This window comes from Chiroxiphia lanceolata, chromosome 6 (genome assembly GCF_009829145.1).
Source record: "Chiroxiphia lanceolata isolate bChiLan1 chromosome 6, bChiLan1.pri, whole genome shotgun sequence".
Lineage (NCBI taxonomy): Eukaryota > Metazoa > Chordata > Aves > Passeriformes > Pipridae > Chiroxiphia > Chiroxiphia lanceolata.
The window spans coordinates 57,034,486-57,059,116 of NC_045642.1; the positions used below are offsets into that span (position 1 = coordinate 57,034,486).

The 24,631-nt window shown below is 44.7% G+C and overlaps 1 protein-coding gene across 1 annotated transcript in view; it reads right to left on the reverse strand.

The window, feature by feature from the left end:
* Positions 1-16,088, reverse strand: part of GPR132 (G protein-coupled receptor 132) — a 77,081-nt gene extending 60,993 nt beyond the window's left edge. The window contains exon 1 of the mRNA XM_032691088.1: positions 15,880-16,088. The gene's annotated coding sequence lies outside the window, so the exon portion shown is untranslated. The remainder of the gene's footprint in view (positions 1-15,879) is intronic.
* Between the last annotated feature and the right edge of the window lie 8,543 nt (positions 16,089-24,631).

The following is a 24,631-nucleotide window of genomic DNA, read 5'->3' on the forward strand; positions in this document are numbered from 1 at the left end:
TTGGGAAAGTCTTAACAAGGCAAATTGAAAGAGGGCAGATAGTGGGAGGGTTGCTGCCTGCATTTAGGACCTCAAGGGCATATACCAAATTCGTTCCTGATCAAATCTGTGCTGAACTATTTACTTTTTGAGACGCTAAGTCGACAGATGTGCATCAAAACAAATTAAAACCATTTAATGTCAAGCTGCTAATGGCTGGAACCACACGAAATAATGCAGGTTATTAGCCCCATAATAAGGAGCTCATTAAAATGGGAATTAGCAATCAGGTTACTTAGGAGTTCCATTAGGAGAAACACAAGCAACAGAAAAACCACTAAATATTTGCCAGTTGCTGGGTGCAAGACACTGTGAAGATTGATGGCTAAGGAGATGTGTCGAACTGGTGTAGACTGGTAGCATTGCCAAGGGCTGCCACACAACCAAACTGCCTTAAACCACAGCAGGATAAAGTTCAAATGTCTCATGAACTCAACTCAGATCTTAATGAAGAGTATTTTATGCAGGAAGTGCTGGAAGCTTCATTGGTGGTCAGGGTTAAGGATGCCAGTGCTACCACTCAGATTTGAGATTGGATTGACATTTGGCTTCCCTTGGCAAGCAATGCTTCCTTCAGGTCAAAGGGGGCATATTTAAATGCCCTTTGGACATGACAATTAGCCCAAAAGTTACCAAAAGCCTTTTATATTGTAATCTCTGACAAGAGAGACATTTAACTGGACTATAGCTATTAGCAGCTTGACCTTGCACGTAGACATCCTCAAACTGCTTTGGAGAAGAGTTTTACTACTCTTGTCTGTGCCCTGCGTTTTACTATTTCACACAGCTCTGCAGCTTTAACTTATTCTTCCCAGGTACTGGCATTTTTATGTCACCTGGAGGGAGCTCGCAGCCTCTCAGAACTTTCCTTCCTTTATATACGTAAAAATATATTTTCCCCAGTACGCTGAAGATGGCACGGACAGAAGAGACCTTTAAGTTTTATTTTGTTCACGTATAAAACTAGCACAATAATGTCCTCATGTTGAAATCCTCATTTCCCAAATGGCATCCTTCTTGCTTTGCCATTCACACTTGAGTGGATTTCAGGTATCACCAGGCAATCTTAAAAGCAGCAAGTGCACTGCCTAGCAGACGAGCTGAGGGTATGGAAAGACAAAGACAGAAATGTGCATCAGCTCTGTTTCACTCACACTCTTAACTCTCCCAAACCCCAGACTTGAGCTGAATGCGTCCAAAACAGGTTGTTAGACATATCAAGAATGGCTTAAGAATGACTTCAGAAAAATGCTTTAAAAAAATAACCCAAATTTTCCCTTCTGAAGGCAGAGAAAGCCCCAGAGTGTCAGGTACTTCTCAAGATGGGAGAAGAAAGAAGTAAGATGCTCCAGGAAAGGCTGGGGTGATGCCTGAGTGCATCAGGAGGGGTCTATGACAGACATGGTTTCCTGAAGCTCTCAGAAAGCATCCAAAAGGGGCACGTTTTCCTCAGGAAAGGAGCCAGCATTGACCCTGGGAGGACAACAGCTGTGATAAGCCCCTTCTGTGGCACAGCTGAAGCTCTGTACCTCAGGGGCCACACCATCTGGGGATATCAGTTACTGCCAACCTAAATGCCAGTCTTCCCACAAGGACTGAACTTCCGGCAGAAGTTACATTTAGTCAATTAAGTCACCTTCTGCTTCAGCAACACCCATCTTTATCCACGCTTTACCTTCATCACCCGACATTTGCTTTATGCTCTTGTTCAATCCTTCTGGTTTTATTGAAGTAGCCAGTTATTATCCATGTTTCCTGTTAACTCAATAAATGCATTAAGGAACAGATCAACAGTTAAACTGAGTGCATTCCCTGTAGTGCAGACTGTGGCTGACTGTGGGGCCAAATTGCATCTGTAGGCTCCTGAAGCATGAGAGAACTGCTCCCACACAGCTGTATTGGGCTCTCCCCTCAAAGCAATGAGGAATCTCTGCAGTGCCAAGCTCGGTGGCATGTCAGGATACACCCCACTGTGGGTTTCTACTGCGCTGCCTTGTTCTGGGGTAAGCTTAGCTGGTAAGTGAAATGTCACTCCCGCACCTTGCACACATTTGGGAAAGCTCTGTTCCAGCCTCTGCTTAGTCCAGCTTGCAGTCCCCATTGAGAGACCTGCTTAGGATGCTCAGTTTCACTCATGGTACCAGCAACCACCTCAAAGACATCTTGGGAAAATGAACCCAGGATGGGGGAGAACATATAGGAGTTAGCTACTCCATCCCAAAACATCGTTAGTCCCCGACAGCCCCCTCCAACATCCCCTAGGGAACATCAGGGTGTGGAGATGAGAGACCTCACAAGGGACCATCAGCATGTGACAACTCCAGGCAAGTAAAAAGCCCTGCCAAATCATGGTTTTATATGGGATCATGAGAGCAATGTGTATGTACTTCTCTTTGACACAACTGGCAAGAATATTGGCACTTCAAGGGGAAGAATTATATGAGCATATCAGTAATATCTTCACGTGGTCCAAGGTGAACACTTGAAAGTTTTTTAATAGGCAAAACTGTGCTTTGAACAGTCAGCAAATCAAGGTCATCTCATTCAACAAAATGACAAAGAACAGCAAAATGTTAAATCAGTATGGTCATATATTTACAGTGAATAATTTAAGCAGCACGAGAGTTGAAGCCAAAAAGATTTTCTTCAGTGCTTTGAATTTAGCTCTGTTTTCAGAACCACTTAAAATGGTAAATTATGTTCTTCTATCCCACCAGTCTCACAGAAAATCAGTCTCCCCCATGATGACTTTGCAAGGAATATTTGCCTTTAAAGATTGAGTGGGGACAGGTTCTGTTCTCTTTTGTCTTCCCCAAGATGTTAACTTTTGCCCATATGCTTACTGAGGACAGAAATCAAGATTAAAGAGGTTTTACTAGCATTGTTCAAGAAAGTATTGAAAAGATGTTAAGTATATTTAAAAGTAGAACTGTGCTGTCATCTCAGCTGGTATAGACTGACATATTTCCAATGGCATAATGGATCTATGCCAAATTACATCAGCTGGCCACAGCATAAGATGTTGAAACCAACTGGAAAAACTCATCTGATATTTAAAAGCAACATATGGGAGCAGCAGAGACTTCAGGAAGATACTTCATCTAGGATATTTTGAAAACAAAATGTATCCTACAGTAGTGGGGAAGGAGGTGTATTGGCTTGCATCTATGTCCTATGGAGAGTAATTATAATTTAAATGTAATTAATATTGCTCCACGTCGTAACACTCATTGTCATGGTCTTTTGGGGTAAATGAGAAGAAAGTGAATGATGCATTGTCACATCACAGAGTCACAGAATCACGGAATATTCTGAGTAGAGACCCAAGGATCATGGAGTCCAACCCTTAAACGGGGACCAAACCCACGACCTTGGTGTTATTAGCACCATGAGCTAAATGAATAAACAGAAATGCTGTCCCTCGCAGGACTTGGTTTTGAAACTCAAATGCTACTGCTCATAAAGAATATGTACAAAATATTGTATAGAATATGTACAAAAGATGTACATTGTAGAGAGACTGTTTACAAGGGCATGTAGTGACATGACCAGGGAGAACGGATTCCAACTGAAAGAGAGAAGGTTTAGATTAGATATTAGGAAAAAAGTCTTCCCTGTGAGGGTGGTGAGGCAGCAGGGTGGTGAGGCACTGGAACAGGTTGCCCGGAGAAGGTGTGGATGTCCCGTACCTGGTAGTGTTCAAGGCCAGGCTGGATGGGGCTTGGAGCAACCTGGTCTACTGGAAGGTGTCCCTGCCCATGGCAAGGGGGTTGGAACTGAATGGTCCAACTCAAACCATTCTGTGATTTTATGATTCTATGATTCTATGAAAATGTAGAGACTCAGATAACTACCAAATGTGAAGAAACTAGGATTCTGCAGGCACAGAGGCTGTTCTTGGCAAAGAGCTGTGAATGATCCTATCTACCTGAAGGAGTGAACGTATTCAGCATACCCATATTCAGCAAAGTAACCTCAAGAAGACATGAGTATAACCTGGACTACTCTCTGAGCCAGGATCTGTCTCACCTTTGGTTTACACAGGAGTCCCACCTGCAAGCTTGTCGATGCTCAAGTGCACAAATGGTGCTGTTTGTAGAACAGACACCATGAAAGGATGACAAAGGGAAACATGGGAAAAGAGCCTACTTTCTCACTCTCCTTGGCAGCAGGTTGAAGAGCACAGTGCATATTTTGTAGTGATTCAACATTTCACTACCTAAAAAAAAGTCAACATTTCCTACTCTGTTTCCTTTACGTCTTTTTAATCCTTTAAGGAAGCTGCAGTGATGAAAGCATTATTGTAAGGACTGGTCTCATCTATAAATGAAAAATAAAACTGATTTTTCTCATCAAATGTGAGCCTGATATTGCTGCAGGTTTTATGAAGGAGAATTAATTTCGTTCCCAAGAAAAATTCAGATGAGGCATGATGTTAAAAGGTATTTTGTCAATGGAAATCATGTTGAGGTAGTTCAAAGTTTGGCATAGCTTCCCCAACTTGGTATAAAATCTCATGCTTAATGAACATACTCAACTCCACACACTGAGCCCATCACAGACCTACTCTGAAACCCACAGGTTCCTTGTCAGGTCACTTAAAACTGTTAAGAACAGAAACAGAAAGTGACATCACTATTGCCAAGAACTCTTGGTTTGCAAGCACTGACACCTCTCTTTCCATCCCATTGATTAAAATAAACTCATGCATGAGTTTAACTGAAATGTTAAACTTTCCTATTAGCTGGTGAGAGGGGACAGAGGGAAATTCATCTCAGAGATATCTACAACTCAACCCCTGCAGAAGGCTGAATACAAGGGCACAGAAAATACCTGAGCAGGGACTTAAGGCTTCTGTTCATGGACTTGAAATCTGTGTATGACCTTGTGGGGATGGTTTGGGTGGAAAGACCAGATCACTGCCAGACTGCTCCCTGATAACTGTACAAGCTCCAGGGCAGTTGATCACACTGAACCTGACAGGTGCAGGGGTGCTTATGTGTGAACCCCTTTGCACTCTGGCAGAGCATATTTTTCTTACCAAATTGTCACATTGTGACAAACAGGAAAACCCTGTTTGGGGAAGGGTTAATTGCCCTGCCTGGTTGGCAACACTGGTGATTCTTCCTGTTCTTACAATGACCATGGAAGAGTCATGTGAAGAATTGCTCTGCGGTTGTTTCTCCAAAGATTATGCTACCTAACACAGATTAAGCTCCCAAATTTGATGCATCTGAGGTTGTATAAGATGATTTCAGGACTGGATGTGGCCCTCGGTATCCTCAGCCACTTTGGAAATCAAGTCAAACAAACCCAACCGTCCAGCAGAATCTTTTCACCACTATCACGACTCTGACTCAAGCCCACTAATTCTGTGCTCTTAGCCTTAGAAGGGTAAAAAAGCATTAAAGTTAAAAGGCAAATCACATGCATTTTGTACAACAAAATGACTCGTTTATACCATAACGTTTTGATTTCCTCAGGAAAACTAGGACAATTAAAGGCAGGAAGGAAGATCATAAATTTGAAAGAAGTTTAGGGGATCACCACTCACCTGAATAGGAAGTTTAAAATACTCTATCATTGACTCACTATGATTTGGAAACAGTGTAGCTTACTCTTTCTTGCAAAACATAGAATAGATATTGTAATTATGAATTAAAATAGACTTATGGTAATCTGTACCCAAACAGATAAAATACCTACATTAGTTTTAATTACATGTGTTATCCTTTCATGGTGTAGACATACGGTGAATAATAGCTAGTTCTGGGAGCCATTATGTGAAAATGAAGAGTTAGTCTTCAGCCTTTCAGTCAAAATACACTCTCCATCACAAGACTTGGCCACTTACAAAATCACTCAGCCTCTAACACATTGCCTATACCAGACAGATAAATATAACTCTTTAAACCAGAGAGACAGATACATGTAATATCTAGTTAGCCATGCTCTGTAAGAGTTGTTTTCTGTAATAGTCTTCCTTTGTATAAAAGAATGTGGTGGGAGAGCTGACATTAGTATAAATATCAATAATGTATATGTCCTTAATCAAGATGAAGCACTCCACTGTGCAGGAAGTTGTGCATTTTTATACTAAATCTTCTCCCCATCTCTCACCATTATTTAATAGATAAAATAGATGAAATGTGGAGAAGGATAGTATTAGCCTTATCTCCTGATAGGGAACTGTTATACATAAGGGTAGGAGGATTAAGTAATTTGGGTTACAGGAAGCTGGGCTAGGACTAGGAACTGACTCTGGACTACTCATCCTACCTTCTCAACCACGAGCCTGCCCTTCCTCTCATTTACTAACAGCAAAGTGACGTGCAATTTGAAGATTAGACAATGTAACATTTCCTTTGAAAATATAAAAATTAATTTTGGGACCTTGATTACTAGTCCCAAATCCAACAATTGTTCCTATATCTGCATATTCCCACTGTGATTGTTTCTCTGAAACAATACTTATGCAAGCACCACATTGTCCAGTCAGAATAGCAGCCCTGGCGCCTTGGGATGCCCCTTAAAAACTCTTTTCAACAGCTCATAGCTCCTGCACACGCGTGGCCTTTCCCCAGTGACCAGGCTCAAAAGGCAGCTAACTCAGCCAGCATTTGAGCAAGATGGTGCCTCACTATGGTTCACTCTGTGCAGCCAAAAAGCACTTCTGAAATGGGCACGGTAACCACAGATGAGCAGATCCCAAATATTTTGATAGACAGAGCCCCATAAAACATCAAGTTGGAAACTCGGCAGCCCATGGAGAGCCATGACTTCAGCGGCTGCTCCAACCTGTATCTAAGCAGCAGCCCACATGAGTCAAGTGGTGGGAGTGAATTTCTCATCCCCTTCCTTCAGAGCTTCCGTTGGTGTAGCTGCAGTCACTGTTACGGGCACCCGAGTGATGCCGTACGATTACAATGCCCTGTCACCCTCCCAAACATGTGGGCGGATTTCATATCGCTTAGTAGAGTGAAAGGCTTTCCGTGGAGAAGAATTGCCAGGAATTCCTCAGCCTGCTGTGAGCAATACTGCCGGAGCAGCGAGGTGAAGAGCTGCCACTTGTGGTGAAGATCAGATAAGAACGAGGAGTGTCTCTGCTGGGTGCAAATTCAAGAGCAGAGGGCCTGCTGCAGGCACATCCTGCCACGGGCTTCTGAAAGCCCTGTGTTAATAAAGGCTTGGAGATGATGTGTGTGAAAACAAAGAAGAATTTGCTATCTGGCCATGCACATTTTGAGATTTCTGGAACATAACTCCACCGGGAATCCCAGCCAGAAGTCGGTGGGCAGACAACTCAGAGAAACAGGAGCATAGGTGGAACCAGTGGTCCAGGATTTTCGTAAGGAAATCACTGAAATTCTCAATAAGTCCTCTCATCTTTTTCCAGATTGGTGGTCCACAGAGAAAAGAGAGACACTGAGAGATAATGGACAAAACTAGGATTCAGGTGTAGCATTAATCTCTTGTCTGTGGTGAAAGACTAGTTGAGGTTGTGAGCTAACAGGAGTTAAGTCCTTGAGGTGTGGCAGTGTAGCATGTCTTTCTCCCGGTTCCCACACCAGAGAACTGTGGCACTACCATAGGGATATCAAGAAGAAGGTGAGATTTCTCTCTCCATTGGCCCACATTAATTAGTCTCCAAGAAAGAGGAATAAATAGCACCACTACAAAGGACATCTGCAATCCTTCTTCTGGGACTGGGCCTCTCCATGTGATAATTTATGTCCTTTTCTTTCTTGATGTTTGCCTTGCCAAAGCCTGTTTGTACACATCTGGAGTTATCTAACCCCGTGACACTGGGATTTTCCACCTCTTCTGCAGCAACATTCCTTCCACTCACTATGACACTTTTACCCCAGTATTCAAGCTCTGATGATTTTGCTTTCATTTGTACATCTACTGGCCCAAGGAACATTGCCAAAAGTGTGACTGTAAACATGCTGTGATCTCAGAGGCAGCACGATGGTGACTCCATGGAGGTGGAGAACCAAACACAAGACCAGAGTATATAGCAGTTTTAAACCCTGTTCTTCCAAACAGTGCAGACCTTTCCAAGCCAGTCCCACTGGATATCCTGTGAAGCTGTCAGACCATTACCCCATTCCCCTGTCCAAGTTTGGCCATGTATATAGCCCCACCAATGCTCTCTGATGAGCCCTGGTTCTCCCTCCCAGTCAGCAGCATTCTTTCATGTTAAGGTTTGTCTCTATATCAAACTATACCCTGCTGCCTTCCTTTTTTTTTTTTTTTCCAGGCTATTTATGTGTTTATTTCCTTTGATCTTCCTAGTAAATAGGTCATTCCTTCCACCCTCTTGTCTATACCAGTTAATCTATAATATTACCTGTTTGCCTGCACTCTTTTCAGTAGGCCCTGCCCCAAGTGGTATTCCTATTAGCACTTCAAAAGCAGATTGATCTGGGTGTTTTTAATGAATTATCAGCTGTAGCTTTCTATCAACATTAGCATCCAAGGAGCTTTTCTGGATTACTCCTCTCCACAGTCTCTGGGGTTTCTGCTTTGACCTCTCCTCAGTGAGCAATGTTGCCCTGTGGATGTTTCTGCACTTAGATTTGTTCAATTTCTTACTATTCCCACTATGTCTCACTCTTCATTTACTGAAGTCCCTTTAGGATAGTGCTTCTAATAAATGATTTGCAATTCACACTCCAGCTGAGTGTTATCTTTGGATTTGATTGATGTATTTTTCTTCTCCTTCCTCGATACTACTGCAGATGAATATAACGTCCAACACAGCAGGAGTCCCTGAGGAGCCCAACATGGCAATATTTAAAAGCATGCTCCACTTTCTATTGTAGGAGATTTTAATCTCTTTCATTGTTATTCTCTGTATCCACCCTACATCTTTCTTGTAATGCTTTGGGCCCTGTCCAACCACTGTTAAAGTCAACTGTGTCTGCATGGAATCTTTTAGGGATGGATCAGGATCTACAGGAATACCATGTCTGAAGAAACTGAGTAAAATTACTTACTGAAATCAAGGAGCTTTCTGCAAAAGAGTTATCTGTACAACCAGCTGTCTTGTCTGTGAGTGAAACCCATACAGGTAAATTTTCTGAGTGACTCAAGGGATTGTATCCCTTCTTCCTCCCACCAGCATATTCCACTGCTGTGTATACTCATCCCACATGATGGATAAGCAGCTGCTTATCCACTCTCCCCACCCAACACTTCCCACCTCCCGTGATTTTCCTCCTCCCATCAACACTGTGAGTATAATCTGCCTGTGAGGTCTATCACTCGGGTGCAAATGCTTTTCTTAATATGACCTCTCTATGTATGTGACACATTTCTGTTTTTTAACTCCTGCAGAACAACTGCCAGTAGTTTCTGAGTATTAGAGACCAAGTTTCACCTGGAAAGAATGTCAAGTTAATTGATCTGTAATTCCCCTTTTGGAAAAGAAGTGTGATGTTTTCCCTCTGCTAGTCACCAGGGCTTCCTCAGTTCTCCAGGAGCACTTGAGTATAACGGATAATGGGCCTAAGAGTTTTTCAGCTAATTCCTTTAATACCCTTGGGTATGTACCATCTGGCCCTCTGTGCCGATTTGAATGCATTGTGCTCTTAATATTTCTTTGCTGTTTCTTTAATGATTTGCTAACATTTAGCTCTCAGCTTCTTGGCTTTCATTTGACTGCTCATTGCACACAATATTTTAAAGGAATTTTAGAAAACTGAAATAGGTGATTTTTTTTCTCAACTCACTTTTTAAATTAACCTTCCATCAGGAAGCATTGTGTCTCAAAAGTCTGAGCTGCAATTATTGTTTTTCACCCAATCCAAGCAAAACGGCATCTACAGAATATTTGCTGTTATTTGAAAGAGAAAGGCATGCAAGAAAATTTTTTCTTAGTCAGAAACCCTATATCCAAGTCTTGTCTTCTCAATACTGGTAGGGAATTTTCCCTTCTTCCTTTTACATCCTATTTTCTCTCTCTTCAAGTGTATTTATGTGACCCTGCTTACATCCTTCAGATACTTGTAGACTCATGTCTGCTATTTTCTTATCTCTGCCAGCTTATATTTAAGCACCATTTTATCTTCATGAATCAAACCCACACCAAATGATCTGATCATGTCTCTACTCTTCTTTGGGGCCTCTGACTTTACAGTGTTTGGCATTGAGATTCCAAGAAATCAACAGCAGCCTTCCAGCTGTATCTAAGCCAGGCAGGTTAGCTGATGCCCGCTGAGCATGGCAGGGTCTTTCACAATGCCAGCTGGCTGCCAAAAGTTACATGTACATTTTCCTCCTATATCACCTCCCAGCCTCTTCTTAACGTGGCTGCTTCTGAGTGTCCTTCGGGGATATTTTTTCCTGCGTGCCTATATTATTCCATGTTTCATGTTGCTATATCCTGGCCTCATTGCTAATCTCTGTAGGTGCCACAGGGTTAGTTCTCTGCTCAATAACATTCCAAACTCCTCCCATTTTAGCACCAACACCATCTTGCTGTACTGTGCATTTTCTCTGCCTACTTACATGTGACTTGTTTTCATTTTTCTCCAAACTTTTCTTTCTATTCTCCAATATTCTTCCCAGAACATTTTTTTCTTTAAAGTGGTGTGTATAGGATTTCCTTTTCCTTTTTTTAAAACAAATAAAATTTTTTTTGCCTCCTTTCTACATAAGCATATTAGACACAACAGGTTTATACCTGTCTGCCTCTAATACATAGTCTCCTTGAAATAGGTACAGAAGACAATGGGTCTTCCCACATGCTGAAAGATATAGTAAAAGGTAAGCAAAATTTATTAGATGAAACAGCAAGTAGGCAACACAACTACCAGGGTATGGTTGCAGGATGGTATTGGCTTGTATGTGAATCATTTCCTGTACAATCCATTGAGGTTGGAAGGGTACAGTCTCCTTCCTTCTTCCTTTTAGGTAGCACTAAATGAGAAAGTTCCTGTCTTAGGTCAGACTCACCAAAAGGACTACACCGGAGCTGCTCTGCACTTCTGACTTTCCTCAGCTCCTGTATGGGTGGGGCAGGAGCAGGTCAGTTCAGCCTCCTGAATGCTGCCACCTTTGATGACACTGATGCTGTTAGTTAAGGGTATTCCCAAGGATGCTCTCAGGACCCAGCTGGCCTCTCTCCTGCATGGCACAGGCCCTGAGCATAGCCACAGAATACCTTGGAGGGGCACACCAACCCCGCATTCCTCCTCAGCCCCAGCACTCAGGGTCCTGGCAAAGACCTGGGGAGTCCCCAGGCCCCTCTGCACAACATTAGCAAGGAGACTCTTGGTCAGCAGACAGCTTGAATAACCTTCAGTCTTCTCCAGAGGCTGCTTCCAGTGTCATATGGACATTCTCTTCAAGCCAGGTAGTTGTGGTTGCCTTCCCTTCACCCTGACTTTGGAAAATTGTCATGCCATGGACTCCAACACTCCATTCCTTTGGCACATCCAGCGAAACTGTGTCTGGATATGGACTAGCCCATGCCTGTCAAAATGCTGGATGGGAAGCAGAGCAGGATAGGACATTCGATAACTTTCCTGAGCCTTCAGGCTTCAGAGGAGAAATGACCCCCTTTTTTTACAGAGACAATAAACAAAAGACTGCATTAAAAGCTTTGTTTGGAGGAGATCATGAGGATTTCAGTGATACCATACTCCCTGCAGGAGGAGGGATTAAGAGTGTTACGGAACAGATTTACAAGCCCTGGAGAGAGTAAGTATCCAACAGAAATCTTTGGCAATCTCCTTCCCTTCCTCTTCGGAGTCTCACCCTGGCTTCTGGTAACACTTAGAACAAAACCACCAGCTCTTGCTTATTTTAATGTGTTCTCTATTTTACCCTGAACCCAAATGAAACATCAAAGGTTTGGCTCAAGCACTTGCAAGTAAAAATAGCTCTAAAGCCAATATATTTAAGGCCCTTGTATGATATCTCTGAAATAACTCATCCTAAGCCCATGAGAGGGGAATGGTGTTGTTTGTTGAAGGAATGTGCGTGGTGCTGATAGTGGGCAGCACTGACATGTAAAGAGCAACGAGTGATACTGCAAAGCAGAAGGAAGGTGGGAAAAGGGGCATGAAGACTGCATTACACCGTACTGTGGAAAAAGAGCAAAATACATTTAAGATAAAAGCCAGTTGCAAGATGCCTTTATTTTCTTTCCAATCTGATCCTTCTCTTCCCTTCTTAGAAAATTAGATTTGAATGTGTCTTTCTTGGTACACAAGAGAATGGTGAATCTTGGTACATTCTTGTTACACAGGGGCATGACCTTCTCTCCTTCATAAAGTACTTTGTTTATAACCGTCCAGGACTCATTTATTCTCTGTGATGTACCTGGTTTTGAAGTAAGATGAATCAAGGCTATGAAGGCATCAGGTACATCCCATGTAGTCCCTTTGTCTCCATTGCACTGTATTTCAATAAAACACTACGCTTTCTGTTCTCTGTTACTATAGACTTCTGTCTTAAATTCCTTTGTTTTATAGGGAAATAATGTTTTCTCTTTCCATCTTCTAGTAACAAGGTGCATGTTACCTCTGCAGTCATTAATCCACGCTGCCTTTGCATCTGCACTTTCTCACTGAAACTTGGGCAAGGATAACTTGAGCCGTTGTGATACCAATACCAGCTGGGATTTTCTGGAATAGATCGGTGTAAGTCCTGTCTTCCTCGCATCTGATGTTTTTCATCCTCATTTTTCAGCAAATGGTTCCCAAACGTAACATTTCCAATTAGTCTTTTTTGGATACGACGGAGGGGTGCCACAGGGTATTCCACAGACTCCTGCCTTTCCCGGTAGACAATTCAGGAAATTACTGTAGTCATGAAGGAGGCTTTCTTTACTGTGGTGGTACTCAAAAGAAGTTGGAAAGTATATTGGACTTTAAGAACACATGTCCTTCAAAGACTGCTACATGGACAAACCCACTGAAGTGAGTATATCCCTATGGCTCACCAGTGAGGAACATGAACATGGACGTATGGAGCAGATGCAGGTTTCAAACCACTGACTGTGAGCAGTGCAGTTGAGAGTCCCATTAGCTGAACCAGAGAAGAGCACAATAATGGGTCAAAAATGGACAAATACAAAAGGAGCGAGGGCTGGAGGGTGTGAAAAAAACCAATCTTATGTCTTACAGCTCCCAAAACCGCTCTATTAACATGAGGGCTTGCTGCAGTTTTTTCAGCAGGATGAACAAGATAAAAAGGGCTTGTTGGTGTTGGATGCTGAGGCAGTGTTTAAGACATCCCTGACTCACAGCTCACAAGCTGGGACTCGTTTTGCAAGTTCAGTCTCTGTTCAGATAGGATCAGGGAATGTCTCTGGGCTGGATTGCGAAGGAAGCAGTCTTGCCAAATATGCTCTGCCCACAGCACAGTCCAGACCCGTCAGATGATATTTCTCCTAACTTTACTAATGTATGCTTGGCCCTGATTCCACGCTACCTGAGGCTACAGCCATAATAAAAACACGGCACACATGCTGTGGGTGGGTGCATGCAGCTGGTGGGAGTTCAGGCACGTGAAAATGAAAAACACAACCCTTTCTTAATTGCAGCCTAGAAATCAAGAAATAGTGTTGTTCTGGTTCCTTTCGTTCTCCCTCTCTCAGTGGCACACCCTCACCCATAGCCCTGTCAGATGTCAGAGAAGGTGACAGCAGGTTTCCTCTGTACGCAGGTTGCTCCATACCCTGAGCAATGCTTGGGTTTTCAGGCAGCAGTGGGCTTGTAATGCCACACACAGCTTGTGTTCAGGTGTGGCTCCTATGGTAGGATCATCCCACGTACCCACCTTGTGGGTTACACTGGTGGATGGTGTGTTAGTGATCTAATCCCTACCTGAGGATGAAACCATCAGGCTGCAGTCAAGCAGGACATACACTTCTGGAACGGAGTGAAAGAATCCTGGTCACACATTTGTCTCCTGCCCATGAACTGCTTCCATTAAACCCTTCTTGCAGAGGTGGGCTGGATTGCAGCTCTGGGCTGTGTGAAAATCTCACTTAGCAGCTCCTGGGTTTAGAAAAGTTGGACTTCTTTGAGCCATAAGCCCTCCTGAATGTGCAACTTATAGCAACATCACCGCTGTGTCTGTAGAAAAGACATTAAAACAGAGGCCCAAGAAAAGGTATGGGCTTGTTGGGGGAAAGAAAAGCTAGCCCTAGGACCTGTGGGATTTGTTAGGGGGGGGACGTGGGGAACCTGTGGACTTTAACCAAGAAATAGTGCTGAGTCTGGGATCACGCCTCAGGTGGTTCCTGGGCCAGGTGTGCTGCCTCAGTGGGAGTATTTGCCCTTGGGGCACACTCCTCCATCTACCAGTACTGACCCTCACCCTGAAAGGGATGGGAGAGAGAGGAACTCCTTGATGCAACCCTTGTTTCTGCTCTCAGGGTGTAAACACAGGCACTAGAGGGATACTCCATGAAGGGGCCAGAACATGTCGAGGTACTAATACCATCCTCATCACTGAAACCAGTCAGCTGCTCTTGAGCTCCCTGCCGTATCATCCCACTAGCATGTAGTCTTGATAGTTTCAAGCTTCTGACAATAGTCTGAATCCTTGATTGTGAGCTTATAGTGAGCATTGCAGATATCAGAAATATTTTCAGTCTAAAAATTCGCATTCATCACAAGTAGCACAGTGTATTTGTTTTGATTTTCAACAACAGCATTCTGTTTTTTGGCAGCACTTTTTGCTGGGTGATGTTTAGCAGCTCCACCTGCTGATGCCCAACTCTGCAGGATGATATGCAAGTAAGATGATGCAAGAAATAGAAAATGGTCACTTCCTTCTTCCACTTCTGATTCATTTCACACACTTGGTACATTGGTGATTGTTTTTTACACTGGTCTGTGCTGTCATTTGTCTCAGATACCTCAAAAACACTCGCCCAAGCAATGTACTGTCACATCAGAAGAAGCCTCTTTTTGTTGCTCTCTCCGGGGGAATCTCCACCCCTCTCTGGGCAAAACGCATGAAATGCTAAGCCTTAAAATTTATGGAGTCTGATTGAAAAGCCAGGATGTCTCCTGGTCTCAAGGGAAGGGAAATGACCCTTGGCTTATTTTGCAGTCACTCCTTTTTGGAGAAGGAAGTGCTAATAAGCGCTCACTTGAGGCACAACAGCTTAGTACAAATGAAGGCCAAAAAGCAGACACATAATTACCGTGACTGGGATAGAGGAGCCAAGAAGAACACGTGAGAAGTTTCCCTTGTGAGCAGAGCTCTGGGAGCGAGACAGACCAGCAGTCACAGGGAGGGAGGAGCTACCAAACATCCAGGACTGCCCCTGGGGTCCTGCTTCCCTTCCCAAGGCAGCTCAGCTGGAGCTGGGTGCTGAGGATGGGTCCATGGTTGCAGCATGAGAGAGGAGACAGAAAGGAGAGGCAGCACAGGGAAAAGGAAATGCCTAAAAAGCATCCCAGACATTGGTAGGAGTTAGACATGGAGACAGTCCATTGCACACCCTGTGGATACACAAGCACTTGAGCAGCTTGAGAACAGCTCTGAAACCCCATCACACTCACTCAGGGGAAACCTCATGTGGGATTTCAAAGCACAGCATCACCAGGCTCTCAGGAGCCCTCCTGGAACAGTGTCAGGCCACTTGCTCCCACTGCACCCAGAACCTTCTCCTCGAGATGAGCCTTCCCACAGCCTCCCTGGTGGGGACACCTCCTTGGCTGTGACACTCTGAGTTGCCCGCCCCAGTTCCACCTCCACACACCCCAAAAGTGACCACATTCCAGTCCCCACGGGACACAACACACAAAGCAACATGGACCCAACACATGATGCAGCTGAAAGCCAGAAGGGGCCATTAGTTTGTCTTACCTGGCTTGGCAATCACAAACCATCAGATTTCACCTGAGTACTGCATCTGGTGACTTGGTTAGGCAAAATGTCTTGATCTTCTCGAGGCTATAGGGTCTGGGAATAGAACAGACTGATCCTGTTGTAGTGTGATGCCTCAACAGTGGCAGAGAAGAGCTTCAGTGAGCTGTGCCTCCATGATACCAGCAGGCAGCCAGCAACTCACTGCTGTAGAGGAAGGCAAAATGAAGCCAGGTCCTTGCTTTCTGGTCCGAGGAAAAAACAGTTTTGACCCTTAAAAGCTGTATTCACTTTGACCCTCAGCAAGTTAGAGCCAAGAGTCAAAAGGGGATGTGGTAACACTGCCTTCATAACTGTTACACCACTTTTCGTGTTGCACTTCCACTTATTGCCCAAGTACAGTCCACGACTCTTCTGGCCAGGATTTGCCAGTGTTATACTGAATAAAACTCAGCATGATAGTGTATAACATCCTTATTTGTGACTGTTAATAGTTCTCAGGCAATGTGTAAAATGAACATCACTAATTTCTAAAAGACTAGGTGCACCCAAAATAGGCAACAAATCTAGAAGTCCTGGACAAAAAAAATATTTTGTTTTTCTGATTTCTATGGCCTTTTCTTACTGTTAAACACTACAAGGTCTCAGAAGGGGATTTTGTCATGTATGTATGTAAAAACACATTCCCACCAGATCTCAGAGGTGATTCCTCTCTGTAGTGTCCTCATCTTACAAGTGTGAGGGAATGGCAGCACCTCAGCCTCTCCCCAACCATCAATTCATCAGTCAACAGAGGTGATTATCCTGCTGTATTGATAAATTCAAGAAAGATGCTAAGGGACTTGAATGCATCCAGAGGAGGATAGCAAAGCTGGTGAAAAGACTGGAAGGAATGTCCTATGAGGAGCTGAGGACTTTGGCTTGTCTGTTTTGGAGAAAAGGAGGCTGAGGAGTGACCTCATTGCTCTCTGCTCTTGAGAAGAGGAAGTGGAGAGAGAGGTGCTGATGTCTTCTCCGTGGGATCAAGTGATCGGATGCATGGGAATGGTTCAGAGCTGCACCAGGAGAAGTTCAGACTTAACACAACAAAACATTTCTTTACTAAGAGGGTGGTCAAACACTGGATCAGGATTCCACAGACATGGTCGATGCCCCCAGCCTGTCAGTGTTTAAAGAGGCATTTGTACAATGCCCTTAACAACAAGGATTAATTTTGGTCAGCCCTGCAGGGGTCAGGCAGTTGGACTGGATGATCATTTTTAATCCATTTCTATTCTATTCTATTTCCTTTGCAAGAGACCCTTTGCCTTAGCACTCAGCTTCTGCTTGTCTTCCACACAGGCCACAAAGTCCAGCTTCTCTGGGGGACAGGTTGCTCAAACAGAGTCTACAGGAAAGAGCTGCTTGGTGAATGTGGTTTGGTGAGTACAACCCACCAGCTCAGCCCCCTCTGCTCGTGCTCTGTCCGGGGGCAATGGCACTTGGCCATTTCCAGTAAGCCCAGCATCCTTTCACTGGCTGCTTCTGGGAACTCCCTGCTGAATCATCCAATCCTCTGTAGATGCACATGCACTTCCTACTGCTTCTCTCTGGAAAAAACAATCTGTGTGTACCATCCTCTTACAGCATGTGATGTCTGCTGGCAATGCAGGCAGGTATCAGCAAAGCAGAAGTATATTTCCAGAAACACTGCAATTTTCAGGTCTACCCCTTTTTGCTGTCATACTGGAAACTGAAAGCATACTAAACCTTCAGAGGGAGGTGGTAAATGAGCAAAAAATATACTCTTAGTATGCGTCTACTCCTGGAGGAGCCATGAGCTTATACTCCTCTTATATTCTGAAGACAGAGCCACAAACGTGATAACCACACTGAGGACAATTGCAGCTGGCCTTTTTCTCCACAACATCCAGGATGAGGGAGAGCAGGAGTTGGATTCAGAGTGAAGAGTACTCCCCACACACCATGCAGCCTTGCCCAGTTGTACATACTGACTTCACTGAAGAGTATTCCCGGTAGCTGGATCAGAGCACATGGTGCAGAAAAACATCCTTTCTTGCTGCAACAAAGTGGGAAGGTGAGATGTCAGTGGACTCCTTACTGCGAGGGTGGTTTTGCCAGACGTCGTGTTGTTTGCTCATGTTTCACCTTCACTAGCAAGACTCAAAAGCATCTCCACTTCCCCTTGTTCAGTTCTCTTCACACTGGAATCACCCACTCGCAGTGATGTCTGACAAGTAAAAGGAATCCTGGTCCTCAATCCCAAATCTCATTTTCCAGCTACATCCCCACTTCACTGATCCTCCTTTACACCCTCCAGTGCCTTCACATCCTCTTGCTGCCCTAGCACAACCCATTCCAGTATCAAATGCAAGATTGCTTTCCTGACTAAGTGTCACTCCACCCTCCATCCCTCTGTGAGAGCTAGACTTTTCTTGTCACTTTACTGCATAGAAAGCAGTTGTTGGCACCACTTCCCAGAGTAGTCTCCCATCCTGTAGGCAGACCCGGGGTTTGCTTGAGATGGAGAGCTTGCAGCCATGCCAGGCTTTCCAGGTAGCATTTGCCAGAGCATATGTAGTTTAAGCGAACAGAAATGTAAAGAACAGCATGACTATCCCCACCCCTTGCTAGCCAAGTTCTGCACATGTTCCCCAGTAAAATTCCCAAACGAGGTCAAGGCATTTAACTCATCATCATCACAGTGTTCCCTCCCAGACCGAAGGGTGTCCAGATAGATGACAAACATTCTATCTAGGTAATATGGATGACCAAAATCCGCCACTGCAGCACAGCTGCTTTGGACTGGAACACAGCTGTTTTCCCAAGCCAGGAGTGTTACACAACCATTGCCTAGAAAGGAGGAAATCAACAAAACTTCCCTAGTTTTAAATCGCAGCAGAAAATTGAGTAAATAAAAAGTGGGCTTGGCCAACGACACTCAGACTCCAACAGCTGGGAATGGGAGATCCTGGTGATTCTAGTGGCCACAAGCCACCAGGAAATTAAAAGTAGCTTTCTACTTGGAAGGCCAGAGGCCAACAACACCATGGCCTCTACCAGCACTGAATTAGTCCTAGGTTGACCCAACCTGACAGCACTTCCTGCAACATCTGGATATTCTTTGGATGTCTCTGCCAAGTTGCAGCTTGTTCCAAGTCTGTTGAGTTCATGCGACCTGAAAACACATCTGCCTGGGAACTGGCAGCATCCAAGGCAAGAACTGTGCTGAGAGCTTGGTTATCCCTTTGCCAGCAATCACGTGGGCATCTGCACAGCCTGGGCACAGGTCACTGGGGGTGGTCCAGACTTCACTGGCAACAGCAGCCCCACTGCTGTGTGGCCACGGCAAGGCTGCTCGGGGACAGCCAGGTCCTGTCCCCATCCCTGACAGCTCTGCCCAGGGTGGTGGCATGCACAGAGCAGCCTGCCTCCAAGCAAGCTCCAACAGGATCCGCTGGCAGGGAGGGATTCGCCCTCCGTTACACAAACTGACGGTGCAGGATGGTGAGTCACAGCACCTGGGAGGGCAGCTGAGTGAACAAGGCTCCCTGAGAGAGATACACCTCTGTCTCTCCCAGACTGTTCCCCACAATGCCTTGGGCTATGCTTGCCCACAGGCGCTAAACTCCAGAAGAATATTCTCCATCTCTTGTGCAACCTTCCACCCAAGCAGGGTGCTTTTCTATGGATCCACCTAAAATTTTGGTGCCCCATGGTTTACGGGGCATCTGCACTGTAACAAAACAACAGATTTGATTTGATAAAAAAGTCATCCTCTGTCAGGAAGGTCCTACAGGATGCAAGGATGCCTAAGGACACAAGGAAATGCCGCACTCCTTGGAGGTGCCCCCAGCAGTGGGTCACGATGGCTGGTGGAGCTGATTGGGGTGTCCAGGCTGACGGTGGCACAGTGGGTGACAGGCATTACAGGTGTTTCCTCAGCAGCACAGCTGCCTGGGCTGAGCCGAATTTTTGAAGAAGAAAGCAAAGCCCTGGTGCAGTGTTTTCGTGCACGTGGAGGGTGTACCCTGGAGCCAGAGTGTCTGGGACAGCCGCGGTCAGAGGAAGCTGCTGCGGCTGCTCGCAGAGGAGGAAGTCGGTGTCCCCAGGCTGGAGGCACAGCGAGTGCTGGTTTTTGCTGGAGAGCAGGGGAGGTGGCGGGGGGAGTTGGAGAAGGGAGTCCAGCCTAAGAAAAGAGCACGGAAGGAAGAGGCTTGCAAAGTGCACTGCTGATGCGGACGCGGAGGAGAGGGCTGGGAAAGGAGCTTGGCCCTACAGAGAAGAGGACGCAGCTTTTGTGAGATGTGGGAGAAAGGGCTGAGGTTTTGAGATGGAGGGAGTGGAAGGAGCAGGGGCACTCCAGGCAGACACAACAGGGTGAGGGGGAGAACTGCTTCCCAGTGGAAAATAATTCAGGAAATGGTGGCTGGAACTGGAGAGTGAAAACCCAGTGGACTAGGAGATACAGAAAAGGTCACTAGTGACCAAAAGTCATCATTCAGAGCTACCATAAAGGCTGAAATGTGTGTGAAATGAGAGGCATCCTGGAGCAGCCAAGGTGAATAAAAAACAAAACTTTGCCCTCAGGTATATGTAGCAAACATGCAATCCTTCTTGCCTTGTAGACTCACGGCTTCATTTCGCCATAGTTTTTGTTTTACTCACCTAAAACCCTTAAGCTTTACCTGGCACCATTTAAATCCGATGAAAGGGAGCAGAAGAGCAGGGAATGGGCACATGTTTTTTTTCTGGAAAATCCCCAAGTGCCTGTACGCAAGCAGAGAGCAGACCAAAGTCACACAGTCCGGACCAGGCTGGAAACATCCAGCAGTACATGGGGCATGTCACCAGCATGTGCTGCAGGCATCTCCTCCACTACGTGAATAAGTCAAGCCAGCAAATACTGGCTTACACAGGCCCCAAGGGCAATGGCAACTAGCCATGGGGCAATGCCAGGGCAGGATTTCTAGGGACCTGGGGCAGGAGAAGAGGTCTGCTGTGTTGCAGCCACACAGGACAGCTCCCCATAAAGGAGTCAGGTAATGGTGCTTTCTGGGTGTGGGTTTTACCAGTCAGTTCTGCTAAACTAGATCCAAGTGTGCGTGTCCAAAGCAGGGCAACAAAGCTGGGGAAGGGTCTGGAGCACAAGTCTGATGAGGAGCTACTGAAGAAGCTGAGTTGTTTAGCCTGGAGAAAAGGAGACTCAGGAGAACCTTATCGCTATCTACAACTACTTGAAAGGAAGTAGTAGGCAGGTGGGGTTCGGCCTCTTCTCCCAGGTAAAAAGTGATGGACAAGAGGAAACAGCCTAAAGTTGAGTGTGGGGAGGTTTAGATTGGATATTAGGAAAAATTTCTTAACTGAAAGGATGGTCAAGCGTTGGAACAGGCTGCCTGGGGAAATGGTTGAGTTACCATCCCTGGAGGTATTTAAAAGATGTGTAGGTGTGGCACTCAATGACATGGTTTAGTGGTAGACTTGACAGTGCTGGGTTAATGGTTGGACTCGATGATCTTAGAGGTCTTTTGCAACCTTAATGATTCTAAGATTATAAGTGCTTCCTGCCCAGCCTGGCCCAGGACTAAAAGCTGTGTATGTTATTATGTCCTAACACCTATATGCCTTTGCATGTGCCCTGGAGATGTCCTAATTAACTACTGATAAAGTCCTTACCCAAGGGCAGTGCAGCATTTAGCAACAGCCTACAGTGCAGCTGGCAGCACCAAGTCTTTGATCCCCAGTGCATGGCTATCCCTTGGTTTATGCTGCTCTGTCCCTGGCAATCGCTGCCATCAAGGGGTTTGCAGAAATCAGGATGGGAGATTACTGATGCTGAAGCTCAGCGGTGTCAGGGCTGATCTGCAGAACTGCTGTGTTTGGCTCAGACTGGCTGGAGTTCAGCAGAGATGTGTAAGTGAAAGAAGTGTGTCTTGCTGACGTGCTTCATAACTTCTGGGCTGCAGGCTGAACTTCCCATGTTGGCATCTGATGTGTACCCAGCAAGTCTTTAAAACAAGTAACTCCAAGAACAAAGAGGCAGAGCTGAGCTGCCCAGGGCTGCATGTCTTGTGACTGGAGTCTCTGGAGTCTAATAAAACACAAGATGTGGCTGCGGCTGGACCGTTACAACATCTTCTGTAGACACCTTTTGTGCCTGCTGTGGTTGAGGTCCTTTTGCTGCTTTCCCCTGCAAGTTAATGAGTTTTCTCTCTCCTTAAAGCAGAGACAAGTATTCATGGAAAAAATATGAGTGCAGCATATCTGAGTGCCCTCCCCTTCTGCCAAATGTTTGTTGCAAGCGGCCAAAATGATCAAAAGTTGACCACATTTGCAAATCTTGACTAAAGAAACTGCATGAAACAAAGCTACAAAATTGTAACCACTTTTTAGTTGAGCTTTACTAAGGAGTGGCATGTATTGTGGCTAGCTCATACAGAATTTGGATGTATTAAATATTTCTAAAATTATATGGCACTCTGTTGTGTGTTATTATATGCCTATTTGGGGTTTTTACCTGCAACAGCCCTAACAATTAAGTCAGTATAATTCTTGCTAAACCACCCTGCAAGGTCAGAACTGTGGTCTGTGCTTCAGCAAAGAGAAGAGCTGAGGTCTATGAAGAACAACTTGTCAAGCTGGAAAACAAGTACCGCCTGCATTCTCCCATCACACATGGGGCAACAGGCACCGGTTTTCTCCACCAGCATTTTTCCTGAGTGTCTGCAATATTTGTACGGAATACTGGCAGCCTGTGAAATGTCACAGGCACTGAAGTAATTTGTAATAGCCACAGAAAGTGTCCAAAAATGGCTTCCTGCAAACAAGATCTAAGTTCACCATTTCTGCTCCTGATGAGCAGCACCTTCGGCAGTTCTGGATGTCTTCTTGTGACCTGTAGTGTGTTAATATTAACTGCAAATACCAAAAGCTTTGCAAGTTCTGCTGCCTTGGATGGAAAAGCAAAGTATATCCCGTCTTGTTTCATGATTCAGCTCTGTAATTGGTGGTTTCAGTTCTGATGGTAAAAATCACCATGGTAGTAGAGATCAGAAATAGTAAGCTGTTGTTCAGATTCCCAGCCTGATCTTTACTGTCCGAGTTGTAAACCTGAAACTTGGTCAAAATAAAAGCTGTATCATCTTTCTTAGCAGACAGGGAATTTATAGAGCACAATATACAATTACCCTACAACATATATTCCTTTCTTTAGTAAGAGTAAATCTGTCACTAGAACCTTCCATTAAATATGAAAAATTTCATTTAAATGAATTAAGTATTTATCATAGAAAAATACTGGCAAATATATATATGTATATGTAGAAATATGTATATGTGTGTCTGTACATATATATATATATATATATACATGTCTACATATATACACAATTAAAAGCACACATGCATTTTTTTCATAGATTGGCCATTTCTCACTGCAAGAGCCTTCTGTTACTGCTGGGTGCAGTTCTGTTACTGGGTTCTGTTACTGCTAAAAATAGTATATACATGAGGTTCAGGTAATGGTTCTTATCAGCTCTCCCTTCCAGTGGTTGCATCTCCTCAAGTGTTACTGAGCTTTTACAACTTACCCAAATACTTAAAATAAAGACTTTAAATAGGAAAAGTCAGCCTTGCTTGGTTGATCTTAGACACCTTTCTGCCTGCTTTTAACCTGAAATCAGCCTTCTATGAGGCAGGGAGGAAAATGCAATGAAAAACTAAAGTATCCATCCATTAAAGGATGAGGAATGCATTCAGTAAAGAGATCCAAAGAGAAATAAAGGCAGGGCTTGTGTTTAATTTTAAGCATGAGATAAGAGTGTGGCCAGGAAATACCTCAAATGGAGACATTATCAAAACCTCAACCATGTTTTCTCTTACAGCAGCCTTTGCTCAGGGAGCTTGACAGTAAGGTCTAGAAATGAAAGTGATGCTGACTATACCCAGAAAGGGATTTCTATACCTATAGACTCAATGCGCACGACTGACAGTGAGCACCTACATGTGTTGGACATCTATAGATTTAAAAATATTGTCAGATTTTGCACAGGTGCAATAGAGAAACATAGAAATGAGCAGCAAGCTACTCAAAAAGCTTGTTCTGTGTCACTCAAGGAAGGTTGCATAGACACTTGGTAAGCAAGCACATTCCCAAGGAAATGGCATGGTCCTGAAGATGTTTGGAGCCAGGAGAGACTGAGGTGTAGGGTGATGTAACCCCACCAGCTCGGATCTGGAAGCTGCACTGGGCCAGTGCATCCATTTCGGTGTTTGACCCCATTGCAACATGCTTGGTTTGATCTGCACCCACCCTTCCCAGTTGTACATTACCAGTGAGAGTGCTTATTCACTGGAACAAACTGGGCAGGGAGTTGTTAGCATCTGCCTCTTTGGTCTGGCTGGAAGCTTTGCTGTAGCCTCAACATAAGCTACAGGTCTCAGCTCGGGGCTCACTGGATGAAATACCGTGACCTGTAACATTCAGGAGTTGGCCTAGGTGACCTGAGTGTCCCCTTTGGCCTCACGCTCTATGAATACTCCTGCAAGACCAACTGCCTTAATCCCTCACCAAAGAGATGGGGGGATACTGATCTTCCCTCGTAAGACTTTCCATCTCTGTTACGGCGCACAGTCTTAAGCAGCTCACGTTCACCCATATGGCCAAGCACATACTTTGCATTTGTCTTCTGCTCTGGTGTTAATGATCCTACCAGATGCATCCACATACGACTGCAGGAAATTCACCCAGCAT